The sequence below is a fragment of the Bos grunniens genome, chromosome 12 (assembly GCF_055505025.1).
Source record: "Bos grunniens cultivar Pamir isolate PY7600 chromosome 12, Bosgru_T2T1.0, whole genome shotgun sequence".
Lineage (NCBI taxonomy): Eukaryota > Metazoa > Chordata > Mammalia > Artiodactyla > Bovidae > Bos > Bos grunniens.
Window position 1 is genome coordinate 56,529,017 of NC_141176.1, and position 27,220 is coordinate 56,556,236.

Consider the following 27,220-nt stretch of genomic DNA (forward strand, 5'->3'; position numbering starts at 1 on the left):
TGCACTTAATTGCATTTCCAGTCACCTGAAAATAGCTGTGTGCTCTAAAATGGAGGGTACCCATGAATGAAACTTTGGCAAATTTAAATAGATTAAAATAATTGCTATATGTTTTTTATTACAGGCATCTAACTTATATAATTAGGGAAGTAACTAGCAGAGTTTGTACTTAATTCTAAGGGAAATACTGTTCAGCTTCAGTTCTTAAATTTGCCATTTTATACGATATTATCTACCGTAATATTTCCCATTGACCCTTTTCTCATTTTTTTTAGTATCTTGGATGTTTCTGTCTATGAAAAAGTTTCTCAAGATATGTTCCACTTTGAAATGTTCTCTACACTTTTAACCTATTCTCTATCATACTGGATTATTTTTAACCAAACAACATAAAGTCACAAGCAATAAAAAGTAAATTTACCCTACCCTTCATGAAATACTTAATGATTGACCAAGTTGCTGTCATGTGCCCTTTGGTTTAATCTAAGAGGATATCACTTGCATTCATGTTTAGGGAGACTAAACAAGTATAGGTGCATGGTAAATAGTGGCATTTTAAAACTGGATTATTTCCTTCATATTTTGTACTATGATAAAACATTTGTTTTGATACAGAACTTCTCCTTCTCTACGGAGACAAAACGTTTCTTCAAAGATATACTCCCACGGAAAATATACAAGTCACTTACTATTTGATGCTTTATTTATAAAGTAGGTAATTCAAGAATGTCTTTTAAGGCTTATGAGAAAAAAGCCTCATTCACCACTCTCAAGGAAATCATGTCTACAGTGTAGAATGTGAACTGATTTTTCCCACCTCTGCAAGAGAAGTCTACCTGATAACAAGAGCAAATATTTACTGAAAGTTTAATATATACCAGTTAATTTTGTAAATAATTAACATGTAGCAACTAAGGAAGGAAGGCAATACAAAATATTTAAGGAATTGTTCAATGCCACACACTTGAGAACTGGAGGAACTAGTATTTTAGCCTTGGCTAACTGGCTTAGCTTTATAATCATATAAATCATATATATATATATATATACACACACACACACTATATACATATATATATACACACACACATATTTATATTATAATTTATCATATATACATACATATTTATAATTTATCATTTAACTTTACTGTTATCAAATTATTTTAAGATTAATGAGTATAATTATTTCTTATTTTACAATTTTATCTATGTGAATATATCTGTAATCTAAGAGGCAGATGAAGAGAAAAAGAAAATACATTTAAGGAGAGTCGTAAAGCAAGTATTATGACAGATTATTCATATACATGATTGATTTTAATCCTTGAAATGATTGTAACATTATTAGATCTTATCTTTAAGGGGCTCAAATTGGTATAAATAACTTGGTATACAAGAATTTACTCAATTTCTCCATTTTGCTTTTGTTCAGTTGCTACATCTGACTTTTTGTGACCCCATGGACTGTAGCCCACCATTTTCTCTGTCCACAGAACTCTCCAGGCAAGAATACTGAAGTGGGTTGCCATTCCCTTCTCCAGGGGAATCTTCCCAACCCAGGGGTTGAACCCAGATCTCCTGCATTGCAGCCATATTCTTTACCCATCTGAGATACCAGTTAGGAAAAAATCAATAAAAGTATTTTATGAGAATTAATGGACTACATGGAATTGTAATAAGCAATATTATATGTCATTTGTAAAACTGGTAGTCCATATCCCATATACAAGTACAATTTATAATAAATCTGTGTGTATGTATGACAGGACTTCCCCAGTGGTCTCCCGCTAAACGTGCTAAGTCACTCATTTATGTCCAACTCTTTGTGACCCTATGGACTATAGCCCTCCAGACTCCTCTGTCCCTGGGATTCCTCAGGCAAGAGTTATTGGAGTGGGTTGCCATTTCCCTTCTCCAAGAGATCTTCCTAACCCAGGATATAACCTGGGTCTCCTGACATTGCAAGCAGATTCTTTAGTGCCTGAGCCACCAGGGAAGCCCATATGTCACGGTGGTAAAGAATCTCCCTGCCAATGCAGGAGGTGCAAGAGATGGGTTCAATCCCAGTTCATGGGATCAAAAAGAGTCAGACATGACTGAATGACTGAGCACACATGCATGCATGCTCAGTGCTGACCTTTTTCGAGAGAACTAGTGGTAAAACATTACTAGTACATCACTGGACACATATGTCTATACGTATTCTACTTGATGACTTATTCCTGCTAATACCTTAAGAATTCAGTTTCTCACTATTGGGCCCTAAGGACTAAAGACAAGGATACAAGAAATACCAGAAATGTACATAGGTCCTTTGAACCAAAAAATTCTGGGAATTTGGGTGGATGCTAACATTCCAGCAACTTGACCTTTACTGTTTTCTTTAGAAAGGTTAAATTGTATGTCTCTTTAAGTTTTCAAGGTAGAAATCATAAATAAGCCTTTTCTCCACACAAGAAAATGAATCACATAATATACCAAATAATCCATAGAAACTCCCTCTCACTAAACTTGAGACCATTATAAAACATATTACATATAATTCAAGTAATCCAGCCTAAACAGAAATATTAACTTATACTAATATTGTAATATAACATATAATACTAGTTATATTAGTATTTTCTGTCAGCAGAATCCCCACAGTGTCTCTAACTAGTGATATATTGTTTAATCTTTAAGGAAAAATCAAACTACATGAGCCAGGTTTTGTAAAGACAAGAATAGCATAGTATTATTTCTAGAAAATAGTATTAAAGGTAATTTATAGATTACATATCAAATTTTATGATTTTTAATGTAACAATAATCTACTGGACATTTACTGTGTTCCATATACTACACTAAGCAACTTATACCAACTCTGTAAGAATAATTATGTTAATGTGTAGATATACTGCATTATTTAAATAAATAAACACACACAGACATACACAATCTCTCAAGGCTTCATAACAAGGAAGAATTGGGAACAAGGATTTCAGCCCAGTCTCCTCAAAGTTTCAAGATTCCTGAGATTAGAGTTTAAATTTAATACACTGTAAACATTTAAAAAGGAAGCAACAATGTCAGTCTCTGAAGTAGAATATTTTGTGAAAATAACTCAACTTCATCTTCATTGAATAGGAGGAGATAATAGGCACATCTCCTCCTATCCAGACAGAGGTTATATAGGCACATCTATTGACACATAGGGAAATATGATAACCTGAATATAGATTTTTAAAGAGCTAAAAATAACCTTAAAGTTTTTTTTTTTAATTCATCTCTCTCATCTTATATATAAAGAAGTAAAGCACAAAAAAAGATTAAAAGTTTGGCCTTAGCTATGAGAAACACTGGGCTGGCAGAAGCACAATCTGGAATCAAAATTTCCAGGAGAAATGTCAATAACCTCAGATATACAGATGACACCACCCTTTTGGCAGAAAGTGAAGAGGAACTAAACAGCCTCTTGATGAAAGGAAAATAGGGTGAAAAAGCTGGCTTAAAGCTCAACAGTCAAAAAAAACTAAGATCATGGCATCTGGACCCATCACTTCATGGCAAATAGATGGGAAAACAGTAGAAACAGTGGCTGACTTTATTTTTTGCGGCTCCAAAATCACTGCAGATGGTGACTGTAGCCATGAAATTAAAAGACGCTTACACTTTGGAAGGAAAGTTATGATCAACCTAGACAGCATATTAAAAAGCAGAGACATTACTTTGTCAACAAAGGTCTGTCTAGTCAAGCCTATGGTTTTTCCAGTAGTTATATATGGATGTGATAGTTGGACTATAAAGAAAGATGAGCAATGAAAAATGGATGCTTTTGAACTGTGGTGTTGGAGAAGACTCTTGAGAGTCCCTTGGACTGCAAGGAGATCCAACCAGTCAATCCTATAAATCAGTCCTGGGTGTTCACTGGAAAGACTGATCTTGAGTTGAAATTCCAATACTTTGGCCACCTGATGTGAAGAGGTGACTAATTTGAAAAGACCCTGATGCTGGGAAAGATTGAGGGCAGGAGGAGAAGGGGACAACAGGGGATGAGATTGTTGGATGGCATCACCAACTCAATGGACATGAGTTTGGGTGAACTCTGGGAGTTGGTGATGGACAGGGAGGCCTGGCATGCTGCGGTTCATGGGGTCACAAAGAGTCAGACACAACTGAGCGACTGAACTGAACTAAATTAGTGGAACCAGAAACTCTGGCTCTTAGAGCATTTTTTAAGCTTAATTTATAAAAAGTATGACATTGATGTAATATTCTATCAAGTCAGTATACTTTTAATTTACATATCAGGAGAAAATTTTAATATAATGACAACTTCTCTTGTTAAAGCATTTTTATGTTTATATTTAAATTTTAATATGGTATCTTGTTGCTGTTGTTCAGTCACTATGTCCATCCTGTTTGACTCTTTGCAACCCCAAGGACTGTCCACTGTCCATGGAGGTTTCCTGGCAAGAATACTGGAGTGGGTTGTCATTTTCTTCACCAGAAAATCTTCCTGACCGAGGGATCCAACTTGTGTTCCCTACAGTGGGAGGCGCTTCTTTACCTGGTCTTATTCAAAATGTACATAATGAAATTCAGAATCTACTCTCAAAATGCATTTCAGAATCTTCATATAACTACTGTGAATGTGAACTAGGATATCTTATTTTGAATTTTTGCCTTTAAAGGATTGTTAGAGGACAACTTTATAAATTACAGTAATTCCTTTGTATGAAAACTCAGGCTAATGAGAAGAATTTGGATAGTAAAACAGTTGAATTACACAACTGAGTTAGAAATGGCCACTTAGGCTTTTTAGCCTGTTCCTCTGAAAGCAGTAGAACCAATTTAATCAAACAGTGTGAAGAGAGTGACAGATGAAAAGCACATCAATCCCAGTAGATCTGGCATGACTTGAAAGACAAAATCTATCACAATGAATTAAAAGCGCGATGTGAAAGGGAAACAGACAGACTTGATTTACATGTGTGCTCTATCAGAGCAAAGATAACGATTACAGAAGTCATCTACTCAAAGCACACTTGAGCTGTAGAGGAAGAGTGTCAGGCCAGCACAGCCCCCAAATGACAAAGCAACAGAAATCCCACATCGGACTTTCAGCCATTAGATGAATCATTCAGACTTTAGAACAATCTGCAAAATACTTAATGGAAAGTTTAGATACAGCACTTGAAGGTTACGATTTTTGGACTCAGTAACTTTTAATTGGAAAATACATTACTGAAGTGGACAAACTAGAGAAAGGACATATTAAATATGTCCAATTTAGCTATACTTTGAATCTTTGTAATATTAGTAAAGGACTACTAATTACTGTACATAGCATCTTATTTTTGGTCACCATACATTTAAAAAATCTCCAAAATAGTGTAAATGGATCCTTTCCTTTTCCCATACATTCTTTATTTTAAGCTCTGCTGCTACTGCTGCTAAGTTGCTTCAGTCGTGTGCGACCCCATAGATGGCAGCCCACCAGGCTCCCCCGTCCCTGGGATTCTCCAGGCAAGAACACTGGAGTGGGTTGCCATTTCCTTCTCCAATGCATGAAAGTGAAAAGTGAAAGTGAAGTTGCTCAGTCGTGTCCAACTCTTAGCGACCCCATGGACCGCAGCCTACCAGGCTCCCCCATCCATGGGATTTTCCAGGCAAGAGTACTGGAGTGGGCTGCCACTGCCTTCTCCAGTATACATAATATAGAAAAGCTTGCACACTTTTAATATATGCATTTTAATAAGTTTGGTCATTGCATACATCCACAATGTCATCACCACCACCAAGGTAATAAAGGTACTCATCAACTTCAAAATATTTTGTGTGTGTGTGTGTGTGTTAAGAATTCTTGGCACGGGATCTATATTCTTATCATGATTTTAAGAGCACAATGCCGTATTAAGTTTAAACTCGATGTTTTACAGATCTTCAGAATTCATTCATCCTTATAACCACCAGTTTGTAACTATTGAGAACAGGCTCTCCATAATGTCTCCCTTTATCCCTTAGCAATCATCATTTTATTCTGCTTTCTATGAGTCTGACTATTTAGATAGTTCAAATAAATAGAATCATGCAATATCTGTAGTTCTATGACAGACATTTCACTTAGCATAATGTCTTCCAGGTCTGTCTATGATGTCCTAAATGGTAGGATTTCTTTCCTTTAAAAACTGCTTAATATTTCATTATACCCATAGAGCACATTTTCTGTAGCCATTCATCTGTTGATGGACATATGGGTTGGTTTCTCATCTTGATTCCTGTGAATAATGCTGCAGTAAACATGAGAGTGCAGATCTCCCTTCAGAATTCTAATTTAAATTCTCCTGGTATATACTCAGCAGTGGCAATTCTGGATCATGTGGCAGTTGTACAAATTTTGAGGAAAACTCTGTACTGTTTATCATAAGAGGCTGTGCCATTTACATTCCCTCCCACGACATATAAGGGAGCAAATTTCTTTACATTTTCACTATCACCTGTCATTTTTAATAGCCATCTGTTATGAGGCACTATCTCACAGTGATTTTTTATTTGTGTTTATCTGATGATTAGTAGTGACAAACACCTTTTCATATATCTGTTGGCTATGTACATATATTCTTCAGTTAAATGTCTACTGAAATACTTTGCCTTTATTTGGGCTATTTGCTTTTGTTTTGGTGCTACTGAGTTGTAGAAGTTCTTTATATATTGAGTTATAGGTGTTTCTTATCCAATATACGCTTTACAAAGATTTTCTTCCATTCCTGAATTGTCTTTGCATTATATTGTTTCCTCTGTTGTGAAAATAAACTTACATTTCTGATAAATGGCTCAGGGAAGAATTCTAAAGGGAAGTAAAAAATCAAGACAGATGAAATGAAAACATAAGATACCAAAATGTATGGGATACAGCAAAAATGGCAAGAGGAACTTTTAGAGTAATAAATGCCTACACTAAGAAAGAATTAAAATCCCAGATAACCTAACTTATACCTTAAGGAACTAGAAAAAGAACAAACTGAGTCCAAAGTTAGCAGAAGGAATGAAATTATTAGCAATAATAATGAAATTATTAACAGTAGAAATAAATGAAGTAGATACTAGAAAAATAGAAAGATAACAAGACTGACTTGGTTCTTTGAAATGATAAAATTGTCAAGCCTTTAGCTACAGTAACCAAGAGAAAAAGACTGAAATTACAAATGAAACATAGGTTTTTGCAGTTGATTCAGCTGATGAAAAAGAAATAAAAGCATCTTAGAGACTACCATGAATAATTACAACAAATTTGAGAACCCAAAATAATTAGACGAACTTCTAGAAACCTACAACCACTTACTATGACTGAATCATGAAGAAACAGAAAACATGAACATGTCAGTAACAAATAACGAAACTGAATCAGTAATCAAAATTATGCCAAAGGAAAGCTCAGGATGAATCCGGGTAAAGGGTTTTTCATTTACCCTTACTCTACTCTAAGGATGCTGATGGGTAAGTGATACATCCTTACTCTAGGATGTTGATGGGTAAGTGATATATGGTGCTAACTCTGCTCTATGAACAATGTGGTATTATCTAAGTGTGGAAGATCTTTTCACATATGAGTTTTTGGTATTTCCTGAATAATTATCAAGTTTAATTTTTGAACAGAGACACAAACCTTTTGATATTGGGCAAAGAAAGACGTGAGTGTCTACTGTAAAATCTTAATCATGGGTCTGATTCTCAACTTTATTTTTGCCACTTTATTCGCTGGTAGCTCAGACAGTAAAGAGTCTGCCTGCAATGCGGGAGACCTGGGTTCAACTCCTGGGTCAGGAAGATGCCCTGGAGAAGGCAATGGCATCCCACTCCAGTACTCTTGCCTGGAAAATCCCATGGATGGAGGAGCCTGGCAGGCAACAGTCCATGGGGTCATAAAGAGACAGACCAACTGAGCGACTTCACTTTCACTTTCATTGTTATAATAGGTAAATAAGTAAAGTACATTAAAGAATAGATTTGCAAAGTCTGATATTATATCAATTGTAAATAATAAACTAACAAAAAGTTTCTATGCTTCCAAAACACTTCCAGCATCATTAGTTATTTCTAGAAAGTAAATTATGTGGGATTGATTTCCTTAAAGACAGAATAAAGAGTCAGAATGCAACATTTCACTATTGACGAAGGATCAAGCTGAGAGGAAACAAAATCTTCCCTTTGAAAAGTCACTCATAAAACAGTATAATGTAGACTAAAGCCTCTTTGACTTTAACAGAATAGGACATTAGAGATAAATTTTTAGGAAACAATATATCACAACAAATGCAAGGGGAAAAAATCAAAATACAAGACATTCAGATATGGCTAAAGAATGAAACACTTGAAAGAAACACCTTTAGAATGTTTTTCTTGCTTTATAAACGGAAATTTTTTTCAAAGTAAAATTTGAAATTTTACTTCAACAAAACAGCATACTGCTCAACTTTAAAAGTTCAAAGACTTTAGAGAAAGGTGAAAGTTTATCTTTTTATTCTCGTCAAATATTGTATAGGCAGGATAACAATAAACAAAATTTAAAGAAAAATAAAATTTTTGTTATCTACCAAAACTCACAACATTCAGTATTATTCTCTAAACTATGTATTCAAAGTTAGTATCAGTTAAGAGAAATCTTACTGTTTTTTTTTTTTTTTCCTTTCTTGAGAATATAGTTCACAAAATGATCAGCCAACACTGAATCTAAAAATAATCAATTTGTTCAATCATTTTTCTCCCTATTAATGCTGTCATAACTGTACTTCATATGTTATTTTGAATCTTGGAGGAGAATCAGATTTTATAACTATTTGTCATATTTTTTTCACATTCGGATGTTATTCAAAATAGTCCCCTCACCCCACACATAAACACACAGAATTCCTTCAAGGAATAAGCTCTTGGAAAGACAATTGCAAAGATATACCTGGTGAGGAGACATACAAGGGACTTTAAAATTAAATGCTTTTGAATATCAGAAACTTATGCTAGAAAAATGTTACTACCAAATTAAAATTTTGGATTATAAATGTATATTGAGAGATAATATTTTATATAAATATTAGCATAGCTTCTAAGCATGAATTAAGATCAGAGTACCAAAAATAGTACCATTGTTAGTGTTGTCTTTAAACTTCATATGCTGCTGCTGCTGCTAAGTCGCTTCAGTCGTGTCCGACTCTGTGTGACCCCATAGATGGCAGCCCACCAGGCTCCCCCGTCCCTGGGATTCTCTAGGCAAGAGTACTGGAGTGGGTTGCCATTGCCTTCTCCAAACTTCATATGAGAACATGTCTTTGTAAAACTGAAACTTCTAAGGCCAGATACAATCATTAGACATTTAAAATTTGGCAAAAAAAGGAAATTCCTGTAGTTAGTGTTTGGAGGAACTCAGCATGAGTTTCCCAGGATTATATCCCTAAAATGAATTTAAAAATACCTGAAAAGAGAGTTGGTGTAGATTCTGAAAGTTATATTTTTAAATCATTGTGACAGTTGACATAAGTAACAGCAAAAGTTCCAAGGCATCAAAATGAATGACAATGGAATCTGGAAAAGCAGGGTGCAGAATAAGAAGGCAAAAATAAGAGAATAGAGTGAAAAATCTACATATGATCTTGCTTTCCCATCTCACATGCAGACTGAATAAAAAAGGTACATTACAACTAGAAAGTTAGGGGACCTTGCAATTTCATCCATGAAAAATGTGAAAGCCATGAAAAAAACAGTCATTGTTAAAGGCTGCTTTTGTTTTCAGATCCACTTGCTTCATGAAATATGTGTGGAGATTTATGCCAAGGAAATATTAGTGTCACAAGAGTCTCCCCGTAAAGATGAATCTGACATGCATAGAGACATGAGTGAAGTTTAACAGGGAATGCTCTCTGGACCCATACTAGGGGACAGGAGGAAGAAAGTAGAACTGAGGAGATGGCAATGATGAGCTGAAGTTTAGTTACAAAGGTCTGAGCTAATTCGCTAATGATTCTGGATCACATATCTTCACACCTCATCATTATCGAGTTTAAACTGGGGGCTCTCCCAGAAGAGGTGGGTGACTTCTGAGCTGTGACTTTATCTGAGAAAAGAGGGAGAGAGACTTAGTTGAGACTGCTGGTTGCTAATACCCCTATTAGCTGGTAAACTAAAGCCTGAGTTCTGCAGACAAATCTGGACAATGCATGACATAATCCACTACAACCCACCTTTATTTCAACAGTTTTAGTAGTCTCAGTGAGATTAACTAAAATCTACTGTGACTGTACCCAAACCTCACTGTCCCTCATGTGAATTCTATTTAAGTTTCCCATAGTCTAATGCCAAGAATACTTTCCAATAAAGTTCATGCATGCAAATCTCAACAACTCTGAGTCTGATTTCTGTGAAACTCAACCCATGATTTGCATTTGCAACAGCATTCAGTAATCTGCTTGGCAAATTTATACTTTAAAAATCCTTAATTCTGGGCTCAGAGATTCTAATTCCTAGAAGAGAAATTCTTCCACCAGGTGCTATAGGAGGAGTTCCATTCATCCTCAAATGAAGACTGTTCCCTGTCCATATATTTCAATTTTCTTGTTCCAAGATAGCAGTTGTCAGGAGAGAAGTCATTCACCATTCAGGGAGAATTAATCCTAATCATTGGAATGAGGTGCACTTGCTGTGCCATAATGGTTATCAGGGAATATGTATAGCACCCAAGAGATCACTTGGCGAATCTTTAAGTCCCCATTCTAATTCTGATGGTAAATTAACAAGCACAGCATTGGGACCCAAATGACCATGGTATACAGAGCTAAGATCACTCAGGAATGAGGATCTGGGTCACCCCACCAAGCAAGTCACCTCTTCATCAGAAGAGTCTAGAATGGGTGATAGAAAAAGAACTTCATGAGAATCTGTTGTGACTATGAGAGCATATGGAGGAGAGGGACTCTCATTTATTTCTATCATCATTTTTATAAATGTGCCCTACAAAAGAGGATTAGAAGTTTTAAAGTTAACGGACTGAGATATGAGCCATAATACAACCATTGTATAAGGGCAAGATTAATAAAAAGGATATAGATCTTTTAGGTAGGAAGTTAGGCGTGAGCAAGGAGGGATAACCTAGCCAAAAAGGATGCAAGTCGATCTCTAAACCCTATCCCAGACAACCTAGGAGAGCTCAGAGATATGCTACAAAATAACCACAGATACTTTTCCAACTCCTGCCCATGCACCCTAGGCACACAGTGGATACAAACTAACTAAAGGGCCTTCCTCAAGTAACCTTCCCTAGAACCTTAGGTGGCAAGGAGCCCATGAAGAGTTCATAAATATTCTATACATATATACATCTGATTATAACAGACTGAATTATGGGAAGACATGCACAACAGAGCCTGTTGTTACATAACTTCTAACTGTCAATTCCCCTTCCAAATTCTAATCCAGGTGACCTCAGAAAACCAAGAAGTCAGTTAATATATCTGATTTGCAAATATAAACCCCAAAGAAAAGGCCTGGAGCAGAAGAAAACTGTTAGCTAGGAAACAGGAACTAGGTTGGAGGAGATATCTTTAGGTTTTCTCTTCTATTAGATAATGACTATCTAAGTTGTTACTGAGAAAGAGCAGCAACAACAACAAAAAAAACGGTATCAAATTCAGCTGTGTTACAGTCATCAAGACAGGATGGTATGGCATAAAGCAGAAACATGGATCAGTGGAACAAAACAGAAAGCCCAGAGAGGCAAAAATATACAATGGAGAAAAGACCATCTCTTTAACAAGTGGTGTTGGGAAAACTGGTCAACCACATATAAAAGAATGAAATTCGAACACTTTCAAACCCCATACTCAAAAATAAACTCAAAATAGATTAAAGATCTAAATGTAAGACCAGAAACTATAAAACTCTTAGAGGAAAACATTAAGCAGAACACTCTGACCCACCTCCTAGAGTAATGGAAATGAAAACAAAAATAAACAAGTGGGGCCTAATTAAACTTAAAAGCTTTTACATAAGAAAGGAAACTATAAGCAAGGTGAAAAGGCGGCCTTCAGAATGGGATAAAATAATAGCAAAAGAGACAACTGACAGAGAATTAATCTCCAAAATACACAAGCAGCTCATGCAGCTCAATACTAGAAAAACAACCCAATCAAAAAGTAAGCCAAAGAACTAAACAGACATTTCTCCAAAGAAGACATACAGATGGCTAATAAACAAATGAAAAGATGCTCAATATCACTCATTATCAGAGAAATGCAAATCAAAACCACCATGAGGTATTATCTCACGCCAGTCAGAATGGCCATCAAAATTCTAGAAACAATAAATGCAGAAGAGGGTGTGGAGAAAGGGAACCCTCTTACACTGTTGGTGGGAATGCAAACTGGAACAGCCACTATGGAGAACAGTGTGGAGATTCCTTAAAAAACTGGAAATAGAACTGCCATATGACCCAGCAATCCCATTGCTGGGCATACACACCAAGGAAACCAGAACTGAAAGAGACACGTGTACCCCAGTGTTCATTGCAGCAATGTTTATAATAGCCAGGACATGGAAGCAACCTAGATTTCCATCCATAGACAATGGGTAAGGAAGTTGTGGTATATATACACAATGGAATATTATTCAGCTATAAAAAAGAACATATTGAGTCAGTTCTAATGAGGTGGATGAAACTGAAACCTATTATACAGAGTGAAGTCAGAAAGAGAAACACCAATACAGTATATTAACGCATATATATGGAATTTAGAAAGATGGTAAAGACAATCCTATATCCAAGGCAGCAAAAGACACAGATGTAAAGAACAGATTTTTGGACTATGTGGGAGAAGGCAAGAGTGGGATGATTTGAGAGAATAGCATTGAAACATGTATATTACCATATGTAAAATAGATGACCAATGCAAGTTGGATGCATGAAACAGGGGACTCAAAGCTGGTGCTCTGGTACAACCCAGATGGATGGGGTGGGGAGGGAGGTGGGAGGGGTTTCAGGATAGGAGACACATGTGCACTCATGGGTGATTCATGTTGACGTATGGCAAAAACCATCACAATATTGTAAAGAAATTATTCTCCAATTGAAATAAATTAATTAAAAAAATCAGCTGAGTTATATTAAAATGTTGCTAGCATTTTGCAAGGAAAGGGACAAGATGACTAAGTAAGAGATAATGATTAGCCCATTCTTCTTTTCCCTATTCTCACTCTTTATCCAGAGAACTGCTGCTGCTACTGCTAAGTCACTTCAGTCGTGTCCGACTCTGTGCGACCCCATAGATGGCAGCCCACCAGGTGCCCCCGTCCCTGGGATTCTCCAGGCAAGAACACTGGAGTGGGTTGCCATTTCCTTCTCCAATGCATGAAAGTGAAAAGTGAAAGTGAAGTCGCTCAGTCGTATCCAACTATTCGAGACCCCATGGACTGCAGCCTACCAGGCTCCTCCATCCATGGGATTTCCCAGGCAAGAGTACTGGAGTGGGTGCCATTGCCTTCTCCTATCCAGAGAACTAGATTAGTAGAATTGAAATTGTTGCTGTTCAGCCACTTAGTCATGTCCAACTCTTTGCAACCCCATGCACTGTAACTGGCAGATTCCTCTGTCTTCCACTATCTCCCAGAGGACAGAGTTGAAACAGAGAGTTCTTAAACAGAATGTTCTGGATCAAATATTTCTCATCAATTCTAAGACTTTAATACCAAATTCTCTGTTCTCAGGAGGCTTTTTCATCATCATCTAAGCACATTAAATGTCATGCATGGTGAAATCTGAGGCTTCCCAAGTGGCACGGGTAGTAAAGAATCTGCCTGCCAATGTGGAAGACACAGGAGAAATGGGTTCGGTCCCTGGGTCGGGAAGATCCTCTGGAGGAGGAAATAGCAGTATTTCCTACACCAGTATTCCATGGATTGAAGAACCTGGAAGGCTACAGTCCATGGGGTCGCAAAGAGTTGGACATGACTCAGTAACTGAACACACACACATGGTGGGATCTAAGTATCTCTCCCAAATAGAATTCAGCATCCAAGCTATTTCATAACTCCAGGAGAATATTGCAGCCATGAGGGACCACGAGACATGAGAAATTCAACCATAATTGAAAACAATAACAGACTTCTGGTTTCTAGTACAACATGTAAAGTGCTTGAAAGTTGTCATCCTCATCCAGAAAAAAGCTGCACAAACTGAAAATTGACAACTCTTTTTTGTATCTATCAGAGAACTGAGGTCAGGAGTCAAACTATCAATACCACATCAAAAATAGAAAAAGTAGGTAAACACAGAGAATCAAAGGTATCTGGGAACCAAAGCTTCTGCCCTTGGAGCCAGCAACTGACAGAAATCATTAATGAGTAATTAACTGATGAGGGCTGAGACTGAGAGATTAAAAGCTCCCTGGGGTACAGTCTTAAGGAGACCCGCCAAACCTCTGTTTACTTCCTGCAGTTTCACCTCTCAGAGTAACTATTTGGAAAAAATGCCTCCTGCTTCTGGCACAGGAAGAAGAAATGTAATCATTTGAAAATACTCCTATAGCAGCCTAGTCTCCTAAACAAAGTCCTGTTCCCAGGGGAAACTATTAATATTTTACTAATGTCTAACCAACTTGGATTTTATCAGAGCATGGCCCACCTGGGGGTAGGGAAATTTAACGCCTATCTCCATCCTTTACTAGCCTTCCTTTCTCACATAGAAGTGAGTGGCAGGGGGAAGCTGAGAAGTACTCATGGAGGTAGAGCTCAAGCAGATAGACCCCCTCAAACATGGAAACTTAAACATAGAATTATAGACACTTTCTCTCCTGCCCCACCTCACCACTACATCAACTGTGGTTCTGTATAATAACAGAAGTTGCCGGTGAAAGAACTGAAGGGCTCAGATGTTTTTTAAGAAATAGTCTCTGAAGAAACACAACAGGGGAGACAAAAATGAGAACTCTATAAAGATCTCAGCCTCTGATACTGCATCGAGAGAGAACAGCAAACAGTCTGACTCCTGGTCCATCTTATCCCATGAGGTCAGTATTATGCTAATTCCAAAATAAGAGATATATTACAAGAAAGGAAAATTACAGACCAACAAGCTCTCATGAACATAGACACAAAAATCCTCATCCAAATAGAAACATTATACGCCATGACTATGTAGAGTTTAATTTCAAGTACATAAATTAGTTTAACATCATTACTGCATATTTTTATTTCTAGCATTCTCTTTTAATTCTTAGAATTTCCATTTCTCTGCTTACATTACCCATTTGTTCCTGCATCTTGTACACTTTTTCCATGAGAGCCTTTAACAAGTTGATTATGGTTTTTAACTATAGATTATAGATTCCTGGTCTGATAATTCTCAAATTTCTGCTGTATTTGAGTCTAGTTCTGATGCACGCTTTATGTCTTCAAACAGTGCTTTTTTGTCTTAGTATGTCTTGTAATTTTTGCTGAATGCTGGAATATATTGGGTAAACAGAACAGAGGTAAATGGGTCTTTATTGTGGGTTTTTGTGTTTACCTGGCTAGGAGTTAGGCTGTATTTACTGTTTGCTATAACTGTAGATGTCAGAGACTAAACCGTCCTCTGATGTACATGTTTTGGCTGTTTTTTTCTGTTTTTAAGTTTCCCTGAAATTTCTCCTTAAGGTTTGAGACAAAAGTTTTGTTGTATTTTCCTCCTATTATATAGGACCACTACTGATATGCTTTACAGCTCTTTAATTAGGTCTTAGTCTTTCTTAGTGAGCCTAAGCCCTGGACTGTGACCTTCATAACTGTTTCCCAGTTTATCTGTTCTCTTCCTCCCTTAGGTGTTATAAGAAAGCAAGCAGGTGATGTGGGTGAGTATTTTCTTCTCCCACCTGTGGAGAGCTAAAGGGGACTAGAGTTATCAACTTCTCTCCTCCCAGATCAGTTAGACAACAAACCCCCATAAGAAAAGTTGAAAGTGAAAGTGAAGTCGCTCAGTCATTTCCCACTCTTTGCTACTGCATGGATTGTAACCTACCAGGATCCTCCATCCATGGGATTTTCCAGACAGGAATACTGAGTGGGGTGCCATGTCCTTGTTAGGGTCTGGTAAAATAGTGCCCTTGAGGGTTGTCTTGAAGAAAGGAGAGAATGCTCTGGATGCATTTTATTTATTGGCTATATTCCTTGTGTTGTACAATATATTCTTGTAATTTATTTATTTCATTTATTTACTTGGCCTTGCTGCATGGCTTTTGGGATCTTATTTCCCTGAGTAGGGATCAAATCTGTGACTCCTGAAGTGGAAGTGTGGCATCTTAACCACTGGAGTGCCAGGGAGGCCCCCCGAATGCAATTTAAATGGCTGCTTTTTCCCTCCCCGGTGCCAAAAGAATATGAACTTTCTCCAATCTTCACTCTTGTAACCTGGTAGTCCTCCCATTCATAAGATGTAAACCTTATCAAAGTATAGGGGGCCCCCTAAGACTAGCCCCACCTATTGAATTTTAACTCTCATACTTGTCTGCACTAAGTCACCAGCAGTATGACAATTATTATTATTTTTTCTACCCAGCTGTTGGTCTTTCTAATTTTTCAGGCAGCAATTTTTCCCGTCTCCTCAATTCTCTGAGGAATCTAAGAACAATTGTTGATTTTCAGCTTGTTTAGCTTTTTTCTGGTCATGTGGATAGGGTGTAAGGATTTTAAGCCTCTTAACATGTTGGACCAGACCAGAAACTGAAAGTCATATCATTTTTATTTAGAGATTTATAGAAAGTAAAATGTAAATTAGAGTTATATTTGAATTAATGATTGATAATTTTTCCAACAGAAGATACTCATTTTAAAACGTTCAGTGACAATCATAACTACACACAAACACAAAAATACACTGTAGAAAAATCCCCTATCACAATTAAATGAGATTTAAGAATATCAATGACAGACTTAAAATACAAAACTCTTTCAAAAACTGAAAAACTGCAAGCACTTGCAAAGAAATGAGAACTATATAAATATCACATTTTTAGGAGCAAACCAAGATGTACAAAGATAATGAGTAATAGAGTAAAGGTGTTGCAGAAAAACAACTTAGAGCATATAATTTTAATGCCAACTAAAATATCATCTAAATGCCAAGAAAATAAACATACTCTCAGGCAACCATAGGTAATGTATCAGAGAACTTCTCAGGAAACACCTTCAGAGAAGTACTGCATCAATATGAGGAATGAATTCACAAAAACTAAGTATGAGTCACATTTAAGTAAATAACAGTAAATGTCATAGCTGCCCAAACAAACCACTATTAAAAACAAAATGCAATATTAAACATATATACAAAGTCACACTGAAATGGCAAGAAATTATGAAAAATAGAGGCTGATGTGGTCCTTTCAAGGAAAATATAAAATACCTTTAAAAATACACACACACACACACATAAAATATGCATAGATAAGGCTCTCCCTTGTTTATGTTTCATAGCAAAAGCCTGTAGCCAGAAGAGCTTCAGGAATATTTCAACTGATCACAAATTGAGGGACCCAGAGAAGCTTTTCTATGGGGTTATAGCAGATCCCCAGAACTTATCCTCAAAGAACATTATCCAAAGCCAAAAAGAGATGAGTTGCCATTTGATACCTATTTAGGAACATTTTCCCTAACACCAACTCCATCTCTACATTAGTCAAGTGTGTTTACCATGGACAAATCTAAAACAATTGCTGTCGAAGAGAATGGAATTACCATGACTGCTAATCAATATTCAATCAACATTCTGTTCTTAGACTTGGGATAGGATCCATGAAATCCAAATAACTGAACAAAATTAAATGTGCCATGTACTGAGCGTGTTTATCTCAACAAATAGATTGGAACCATCCAGGTATGTGTGCCACAACTAGAGAATCGGCATGATGCAGACCCCATATGCCATGTGTCAACACAACAAAATAAATAAATATTTTTAAGAAGAAAATAACCACCAAAAAGACTTTTTTTTTTCTCTTAAACTATATGAGAAATTTTTCTAGGCAAAAAAAGTAAACACATACTGATGTTAATTTCTGTAACCAGCAACTCCAGTAATGAACATGCTTCCTTCATTACAGAATGGCTCAGTCACTGCCCATCCCCAGTTGCTGCTGCTGCTGTTCCTGCTAAGGTGCTTCAGTCGTGTCCGACTCTTAGCGACCCCATGGACTGCAGCCCCCCAGGCTCTTCCGTCCATGGGATTTTCCAGGCAAGAGTACTGGAGTGGGGTGCCATTGCCTTCTCCGTGTCCCCTACTAATTTCTCACAAATATACAGAAGGCAGAGTGACAGGGAAGTGGAAGGTCTCCCTCCCTCCAGCACCACCATGTGCCTGAATTACGCACATGGCATTATGAGATGAGAGTGTAAGGAGCCCAGTCCATTCCTCTACCCCTTGCCTCTAGGTTTCCCCAATAAACCATTCTCACACTGCACCAGGTGTCATTAGCAATGTCAGCCCTGTCCCCTGACCCAGCTCACAGATTATTTCATACCAACGTGAGGATGACCAACAGTAAAGGAAACAAGTCTTGTTTTGCATTATGACTTCAAACAGTAGGAACTGATAGACACAAAGTAAAATAATCAACAAAGATTAAAATTCAAGATGTCATTTATTTGTAATTTAAATACTAGAAAATAGTCTATTAAACCTTAAATTCACCCTTCGGTCATAGGAGCAGAATATTTAATCAAAAGAAGACTATGTAGTATATTTTAAATACTTTGATGTCACTCTTTGTAAAATGTAAATGTCTAAATATACCACTGTAAATCATCTCCTACAAGATGAATAAATTGGGACTTTAATGGACAGGATAAGGGCTGCTGCTGCTGCTAAGTCACTTCAGTCGTGTCCGACTCTGTGCGACCCCATAGACGGCAGCCCACCAGGCTCCCCCGTCCCTGGGATTCTCCAGGCAAGAACACTGGAGTGGGTTGCCATTTCTTCTCCAATGCTTGAAAGTGAAAAGTGAAAAGTGAAAGTGAAGTCGCTCAATCGTGTCTGACTCCTAGAGACCCCATGGACTGCAGACCACCAGGCTCCTCCATCCATGGGATTTTCCAGGTAAGAGTACTGGAGTGGGGTGCCATTGCCTTCTCCGGGATAAGGGCTAGGTAAATACTATTTTCACATGTTTTTTCCATTGGCAGCAATAAAGGGAAATGCCAGTCAACATTTTATTTTCATTTTCTAAAATGTTAATGTAATTCTTAAGATTCTGTCATAAATTTTATGGCAAAAATAATATGACAAAATACCAAGAGAAAAATATATTTTACTGAAAAGGGGAAAAAAAAAATATAGTTTGATAACTGTGTTTCCAAGCCTTCACACTAGTAGGAAGACAGTAAAGCAGTAAGATTAAAATTATGCATTCTGAGTAAACTCTTATATTTCAGTTGAACTTATACTGCTTTAATGACTGTGCAGCTTTGGACAAGTTATTTAAAATCAGAATCTCTAAGAATCACATAATAAAGGTAATAAAAATATCTAATCATTGGTGTATACCCCATCCCAAGAAAGATCCTTTCAAGTACATTACGATTATCATCACACCCATTTTATATATAAGGAAGCTGAAACACCAAAGAATTTAAAAATTTGTCTAAGATTACACAAGTTTTAAATAGCAAAGCTGCAACTCAATCTCAACCAGTTTGACTTCAAAGTCTAGGCTCTAATCCACAACTATACTGCCTTTTCATAAGATGTAGTAAGATTATTGGGAAAATTAAATAAGGTAATGCCTCTAAATTGAATGCAGTAATTTCTCAGTGAACTTTAGCTTGCACATTTTTTTTTAACAATTAGAATTCTATATTACTAATATATCACTTTTGCTTTAATGGCGTGCTCACTGAAATACTGATTCCATACTCACAATATCTCTAAGATAAATACTTAACATTATAAACATCCCTAACAAAACTGAGCCTGTTGCTGTGACTTTTATGTTACTCTGGATTCTCCTAGAGCAAGGTGCCAAATATGCTTTTCTCAAGGTTGAACTCATTACGAGCAGGAAATAGGATGGGAGAGAAAGGTAAAGGTGTGAGCTACTCAGGTGGCAAACAGACCAGGCCTCTGATGGATTGAATATGAAATTAAGGAAGACTGAGGAGTTTAGGAGGGACAGGACACCCAGAATGAGCATCAGGCTTCTGAGCTGGGCAACTGGATTGTGGGTACAAATAGTTTATAATGATGAGCCTTTCAGCTATCTTGAATATTTTTGTTACCATTGAGTAGATAAGGGGAAATAGTGTGGCACTTGCAAGATTGAATTGTTTGAAGCTCTGGAAGAAAAATGTAATCTTAGAACCAACATGTAAGTTATAGGACACTTTAACTAGACCAGAAACTGATATCACTCTGAGTCTCCAAACCAGACAAAGGCTCTTTTTCACAGAATATTTAAGAGCAACAATTATCCCGATGTACGTGCTCAGAAGCTAGAAAAGGGATGTGGGTTCAATTTTAACTGTCTCCAAACTGTGAAGTATAGACATACTTACACAGTGGGATTCTGGCAGAGTGACACAATTCAGGTGATAAAGAGAAAAACAAACAAACAAAAATCTGCATAATAGAAAAAGAATAATAAATAGCACAGACTTAGGTTTATGCCCAGGAGGTAAGCAAACTAAGACACTAATCTCTAAGAGTATACTATAATCTCTAATAGAGTACACTATAGATCAGTGACAGGGATGTGTAAGGCATTTTTAAGATTCTGGAAATTTTATTACTTTTTCACATGTAATTTTTTTCATGGGTTGTCAATTTTCTTTCATAAGTAGCAGTAAAACTCTGAAATAATTGCATGCCAACTTACTGCTTCGTTAGAAAAATCAGTGAGGTATATTTAGGAAGTTTTCCTTCTCCAAAGACAATTTTTGAGGTGAGGAAAGTCTTACAGGATAAAACAAACATTGTAAAGATGATATTTTAAAAGATAGTTTTTTTGTTTTTGTTCCTTTAGACTCTAGGATGAAATAGGATCACAAAGTATAAAATGAATATATGTTTTTCTTTCCACAATCTGCTTTCACACCCATTTTTCTTTGGTGTGAGATTTTTATTCTTTTAATATAGAACTGATTAGGTGTGAATTCCAGCCTGATAGTTGTGTATTCACCTTCCATAAGAGTTTCTATGTGGCAACAGAAAGTATTTGTTTTGGCCTAAGGGCTTTCTAAGTGTTATGAAGGCTTAGAAAAACAAGTTTTCCTGCAAATCTGAGGGTTTTTTTTTTTTTTTTCCTTATTGTTTCCCTCAGCCAAATAGTACCCTAACAAACTTTAAAATACCACCAGAGCTATTTTGTAAGCTTTCCCTGCTTCCATGGTGACAAAAGGGGAGGAAGGGAAGAAGCGAGAGAGAACAAAAAGAAGACCACAGACCACATCAACATTTTTTTTCCTATTTCCAAATACATACCTATAGCTTGTACTTAAAAATATATGCTTACGCTTATATGCAGGAAGGGGCTCATGTATTACTTTCATACTGACACATAATAAATTATCATATAAGTACAGCTTAAAGTAATATAATCTCACATTGTCTATGGGTCTGGGCTGGACACAGCCTACCTGGGTCCTCTGCTGATGGCAGCTGGCCTGCGTTCTCATCCGGAGACTAGAAGAAGCCTCGCTCAAGATTATTTAGGTGATTGGCAGACTTTTTTCTTGATTGAGGGATTTGGATTTTTGCTAGATATTGGTTAAAAGCTGCCCTATTATCCTGGAAGCCAGTCTCAATTTCTAGAGCCAACCCAGGGTTCCAAACCCAGTGGGCCTTTCTAACACTGTGGCTTCAATAAATGAGTCAGAAGGCAGGGCCTCTGCAGTCTGTGGTCGGCTGGAGCCCTGACCTCTCTATAAATTTTAACTTATTAAGCCAGGTTCATGTAGAGTCATATTTTTCTGATTAACTCAAACCATTTGAGTTGGAACATTAATTATATCTAAAATATCCTTTCATTTTTGCTTTCATTCTTCACCCGCCTGGCTCCAGATGAATATATGAAGCTCCCGACCTCTCCAAAGTTTGAATCATGTATCCATGTTTAAGCTGAACTGTATTTTGTTAAACTAGTTGTTACTGACCGAGGTCCATCCTACCTGATGTGTAGCAAGTCAAAATGAGGCTATGTCCAGGTTTGCAGCCAAGAGGTGGTTTATTTTCAAGGCAGCCAAGCCATGAGACAGGAGAACAAATCTCAATTATTCCTCGCCACAGAAGGCAAGGCATTCAGGGTATCACAGAGAAAGAATAAAGAAGCAGGGCTCTGCAAGGAGGCCTGGGGAGCATGGAGAAAAGTGGAAAAACGTGGGTAATCACTGTTCTGCGCAGGCGCAGGCCCAATAATTGAGCTACAGGACTCTGCTGGTTCAAAAGGTCAAAGCGAGCAGATGTCAGCATGTGTGCTGTTGAAGGGTCAGTGGTCGCATTCTAGGTACCTGCTTAGCTGCAACCAGGCACAGCCTGACTCCCAGTCCTGGGGAAACAGCTCGTTGTTGAGGCCAGTTGCTGCTTGGTGGAATGAGAGTCTTCAGTGGCAATAATTAAAACAACCTTGACAGGTAAAAGCTATTATAGATGAAACAGATTTAGCTAATGATTACCCATATTTTCATAGTCATGTTTTAAAACCATGTTTTGTCATATATATATGTATGTAATATATATACATGAAAAGTGATAAGTTAGAAGTAAATCAATCAAACTGATTTCAGCACCATCTGGGATTCCCATAGGAAACTTGAAATTAGTATGAGCCAAATTTTCTTGCTTTGAAAACTGATTCCCTTTTTGCAGTTTTCTTTTCTCTCTCTCTCATGTTTTTGGGAGGGGGTCTTCACTTGCAGCATATGGGATCTTGGTTCCCCAGCCAGGGATTGAACTCATATCCTTTGCATTGGAATTGCCAGGTCTTAACCACTGGACTGCCAGGGAGGACCCCATTTGCCATTTTCTACATTAGTTAATGGTACTAATATCCTTCAGAAACTCAGAGTTACTCTATATTGAGTGGATTACTATGCAGTTACAACCTTAATCTCCTTCTAAGTAAATTGTTCTGAAATATCAGCTTGTGTGGGCTTGTTAAACAGAGTTTGGTGAACTGTGCTCTCAGATCCTGACTGAGTAGGTTTCGAGGGGGCTTAAGGATTTCCATTTGTCAAATTTCCAAGTGATGCCAGTGGTGCTGGTACTGCAGCCAGTACCTCAGATCCCTCTGTATTGCCCTGGTCCAAGAGAGTCCTTCTGCCCAAGTTGCTTCACTAATTGTCACAGTCACATGAATTCTTGGATTAATTTCTACTCATTGTAACCTAAAGTGTCTCTCTCAGCTTTACTCGCCTGGCCCTAACCACATAGCAAGTCTTTCTCTGGACTCACTCAGGCACACACACAGTCTGTACCAGCCTGCACAGCACCTGCAGGCTTGAAAATAAGCAGAAGGAGTTAAGCAATACAGCCAGGGCTGGTAGCATGCAAGCTTATCCAATTCCCAATTCTAAAATGCTCTTTTAGTATTAAAACAATGATAGGGCCAGAAATTAAAATAACACCAAGTGGTGAAATACCATAACAAAAGCTAAAGTCATGCCAGGACTAAATAGGGATTTTTCAGGGAGAGGGAACAGCTCAGGGAAATGCCTAAAACAGGCATATGTCAGAGGTTAGTTTAACTAGAATCACAGAAGAGATGATGAGTGGTAAGCAAGGGCCAGGGAGGAAATGCAAAATGGAAAAGAGATGGTAGAGGAACTTGTCTGTTAAAAGAACTTTGGTTTTTAACTCTGAATGCTACAGGGAATGATGATGGTGTTTTCTGCAGAAGAGTTATACAACCTGCCTTCTTTTCAAAAGATCTTTCAGAATGTGAAGATGACTGGGGATGCTTATTAAGGGATGAACACATTTGCTTCTTTTATGAGTAAAGGGAATGCTTAATAAGATAGTGGTTAGTAAGCATGCACTCCAGCCAGGAGAACTCATTATGATGATTTCGTTAGCCAGTATCGTTAGCTAATTACAACTGAATATTTCCTTTTCTGTCACCGGGATTTAAACTGCCAGATAGATTAGAGTTGAGTTTGTGAGTCAGAACAACCTCAGTGCTGAAGGAATTGCAGCGCTCTGCAAAAATTATGGACTGTTGAAATGGGGTTTTTCTCTCTTGGGTTATTCACTTCTTAGTGTAATACTATACATTGTGCACATGTTCAAGACCCCTGTAGTCCCTTTCTTATTCCTCAGGTTCTCCCAGTTATGTTGCAGGAAGGGGGACACCTTCAGGACCCAAAAATGGGCTCTTGTCTAACACTTAGAAATGAATTGTCAGACAAATTTGTGCTGACAAAGCAAGAGATTTTATTGGGGAAAGGGCACCCGGGTGGAGAACAGTAGGATAAGGGAACCCAGGAGAACTGCTCTGCCACCTGACTCGCAGTCTTGGGTTTTATGGTGATGGGATTAGTTTCCAGGTTGTCTTTAGTCAATCATTCTGACTCAGAGTCCTTCCTGGTGGTGCATGCCTTGTTCAGCCAAGATGGATGCCAGTGAGGATTCTGGGAGGTGGTCAGACTTGTGGTGTCTCCTTTTGACCTTTCCCGAACTCTTCCGGTTGGTGGAGGCTTATTAGTTCCGAACTCTTCTGGTTGGTGGAGGCTTATTAGTTCCGTGTTCCTTAGCAGGACCTCCTGTGGTAAAACAACTCATGCAAATGGTTCCTATGGTGCCTGGCCAGGGTGGGCGGTTTCAGTCAGTGCTCTTTCCCTAACAGGTAGATGCTTGAGTTTTCATGCCTCTGTTGCTTGTTCTTCAGTTTATTACCATGCTTAACTTCTACTCAAACTGCATACACAGATTAAAATATTCCTTTCTGAAGTTTTATGAAAACTACCCCCAAAGAGGTTCCAAAACTCCTTCCTTTGCTCATGTTGAGTATTTTACATTCCACTGGTATAACCTTTATTACATTTAATCTTATTTCTCTGACAGAACAATGAGTTCCTTGAGGGTAGTGATACTGTCTTATTCAAATTTTGTAAAACTCCCAGGGCTACAAGGCATGGAAAATCATACTATGGTATTTGCATAATATTGGAAGTAAATAAATATGTGGAGCAGCTGAGGAATGAATAGTTACTTGTTCTTTCATGCTGATTTGTTCAATGACTTGTTATTCAGCTCCTCATACTTGTCCAGTCTCACACCTTGTAGAAATCTCTCTTGTAGAAATCTTATGTGTCATTGTGAATTACTAAGTACAGAGGTATTTCTTATGAGTTTTCAGTTTTCTCTCCTCAATATTTGCTCTCCTCAGTATTTGCTGTCTGTAAATGTATCTATCTTGAGTTACTTATATCAAAGAGACTAAAGATTTTAATAGAACTATTTTTCTTTGAAAATATTTAGTGTTCCATAAAATATTTTGTAAGATGTGAAGCATTATACAAATGCATTATTTTTTTATTTTATTATTTGAAAATGATCATCACTGATTTAAAATGGTGAGGTAAATGAACACATTAAACTATGAAGGTTGACCCAAAATAATTAGATAATAATAGATGATTCATCAATTCTGACAGTTACAGTATCTGGAGACTCAATAGAGTGTAGTGCTTGTGTAACTTCTCTGGATGATCATGACTTATCAACAAAATGTTAAATTGTATCAGAAAACTCTGATTAGTAAAGGAGAGACTGGTGATAAGTTAGAAAGATTGCCAGCAAAATAAACTTCATCATTTCTGCCAGAGAAGTGACGTTCCTAAGAAACAGCCTGTGTACTTATTTCATTAATGTTGTGTATTCTGGCTTTGATATGGTGTCCTAAAGAATGTAAACAAATTTGTTACAAGCATTGACTTCTTTGTCATATTATAATCAAATAAGTCATAATAATAATAACAAGAAATTGTCCAAACATTAATCATCAATTACCATAAATAAAAAACTCAGAAAATCTCTCCTTCAGGGAAAATAAATATCTAATATCTATTGCTGATATGACTTGTTTTTGTAGATGTTTATGCCTTTGGCATGAAGCATATGTAACATTTAAAGAACAGGTATTCTTTGAAAATGTGGAAATGCATTTATTTCTTTTTTAAATCTTTCTTTACCCCACAAGTGACATTGGCTGTTTTTTTTTTTTTTTCCTACAGGGGAAAATGTGCCTGTCATTCTAAATAAGGAAAAAGAAAACTTTTCCCTGTTTTGGGGAGCTCAGAAAAATGAAAATTTAGTGAAGTAGCCAAGTCTTAAGGAGTATTTATAAATATGACTGTTTTCAAAGTAAATGAAGAGGTGGATTAGGGATATTAAGCTGGTTTTGCTCTACTGCAATTGAGACAGAAACATATTTTACCTAAATATAAGAGCTGAAATCTGTAATTTTACAAAACCGCTTCATAAAACTACATATTTTATATTTTGATTAAAGTATTTTTGCCTTTGGGATGTTTTTCTTTGTTATTTTATTTTTCTTCTTTATAGAATTGTTCGTGCATCTGTTCCATTTTTCAAATGCTATCTATTGGAAGCATTTTTTTCCCCTTTGTCTGATAACTAGTTTCATGTAACAGTTTCAGCCTAGTAGTCACGCTACCATTTCCTACTTACATCTTTGTATCCTAACTATATTCACTGGACAATATCTAAATTCTAGTTTTAATACAAAATACTGAAAACTGGGAAGAAGAATAGGTCTTATGATTAAACTGTTTGAAAAGAGATTAGATTAATTGGTCTTTTAGAGTAAAAAATTATTTAATACACTACTATGTATTATAAAATGCTATCATTCTAACTTGTTCTGTCAATACAATGGCTATAAATAGATAAATCACATCCTAAACATACCTGAAGTCTTAAAATTTATTGAAAAATATATTTTAATACTAATAATAATTTTGAGAAAGATACATTTTATAATCTCACAGAACTGCCTTAAAGAGAGAAATTCCACACTAAGGAAAAGTTAAATGAGTAAAAATATGCAACAACTACAATATATATTGAGGTAATGTTATGTAAAACACACTGATTCTCATTTCCTTTATCTGTTTCTCCATGTTGGATTACTCCGAAATGCAGTCACTTTTTTTTTTTAATTTAATTTTATTTTTAAACTTTACAATATTGTATTAGTTTTGCTAAATATCGAAATGAA

The 27,220-nt window shown here is 36.8% G+C and overlaps 2 long non-coding RNA genes across 3 annotated transcripts in view; one reads left to right on the top strand and one right to left on the bottom strand.

Annotated features, from left to right (window-relative positions):
- LOC147361800 (uncharacterized) overlaps positions 1-22,341 on the bottom strand; it is a 269,358-nt gene extending 247,017 nt beyond the window's left edge. Inside the window, exon 1 of one of the 2 annotated variants that reach the window (XR_015137638.1) lies at positions 22,152-22,341. This is a non-coding gene — a long non-coding RNA (uncharacterized LOC147361800). The remainder of the gene's footprint in view (positions 1-22,151) is intronic. The other variant, XR_015137639.1, reaches the window with a different exon arrangement.
- Positions 22,342-22,427: 86 nt separating this feature from the next.
- On the top strand, positions 22,428-26,508 carry LOC147361802 (uncharacterized). Its single transcript, XR_015137637.1, has 2 exons — positions 22,428-22,613; positions 26,214-26,508. It is a non-coding gene; the product is annotated as an uncharacterized LOC147361802 (long non-coding RNA).
- Positions 26,509-27,220: the final 712 nt, after the last annotated feature.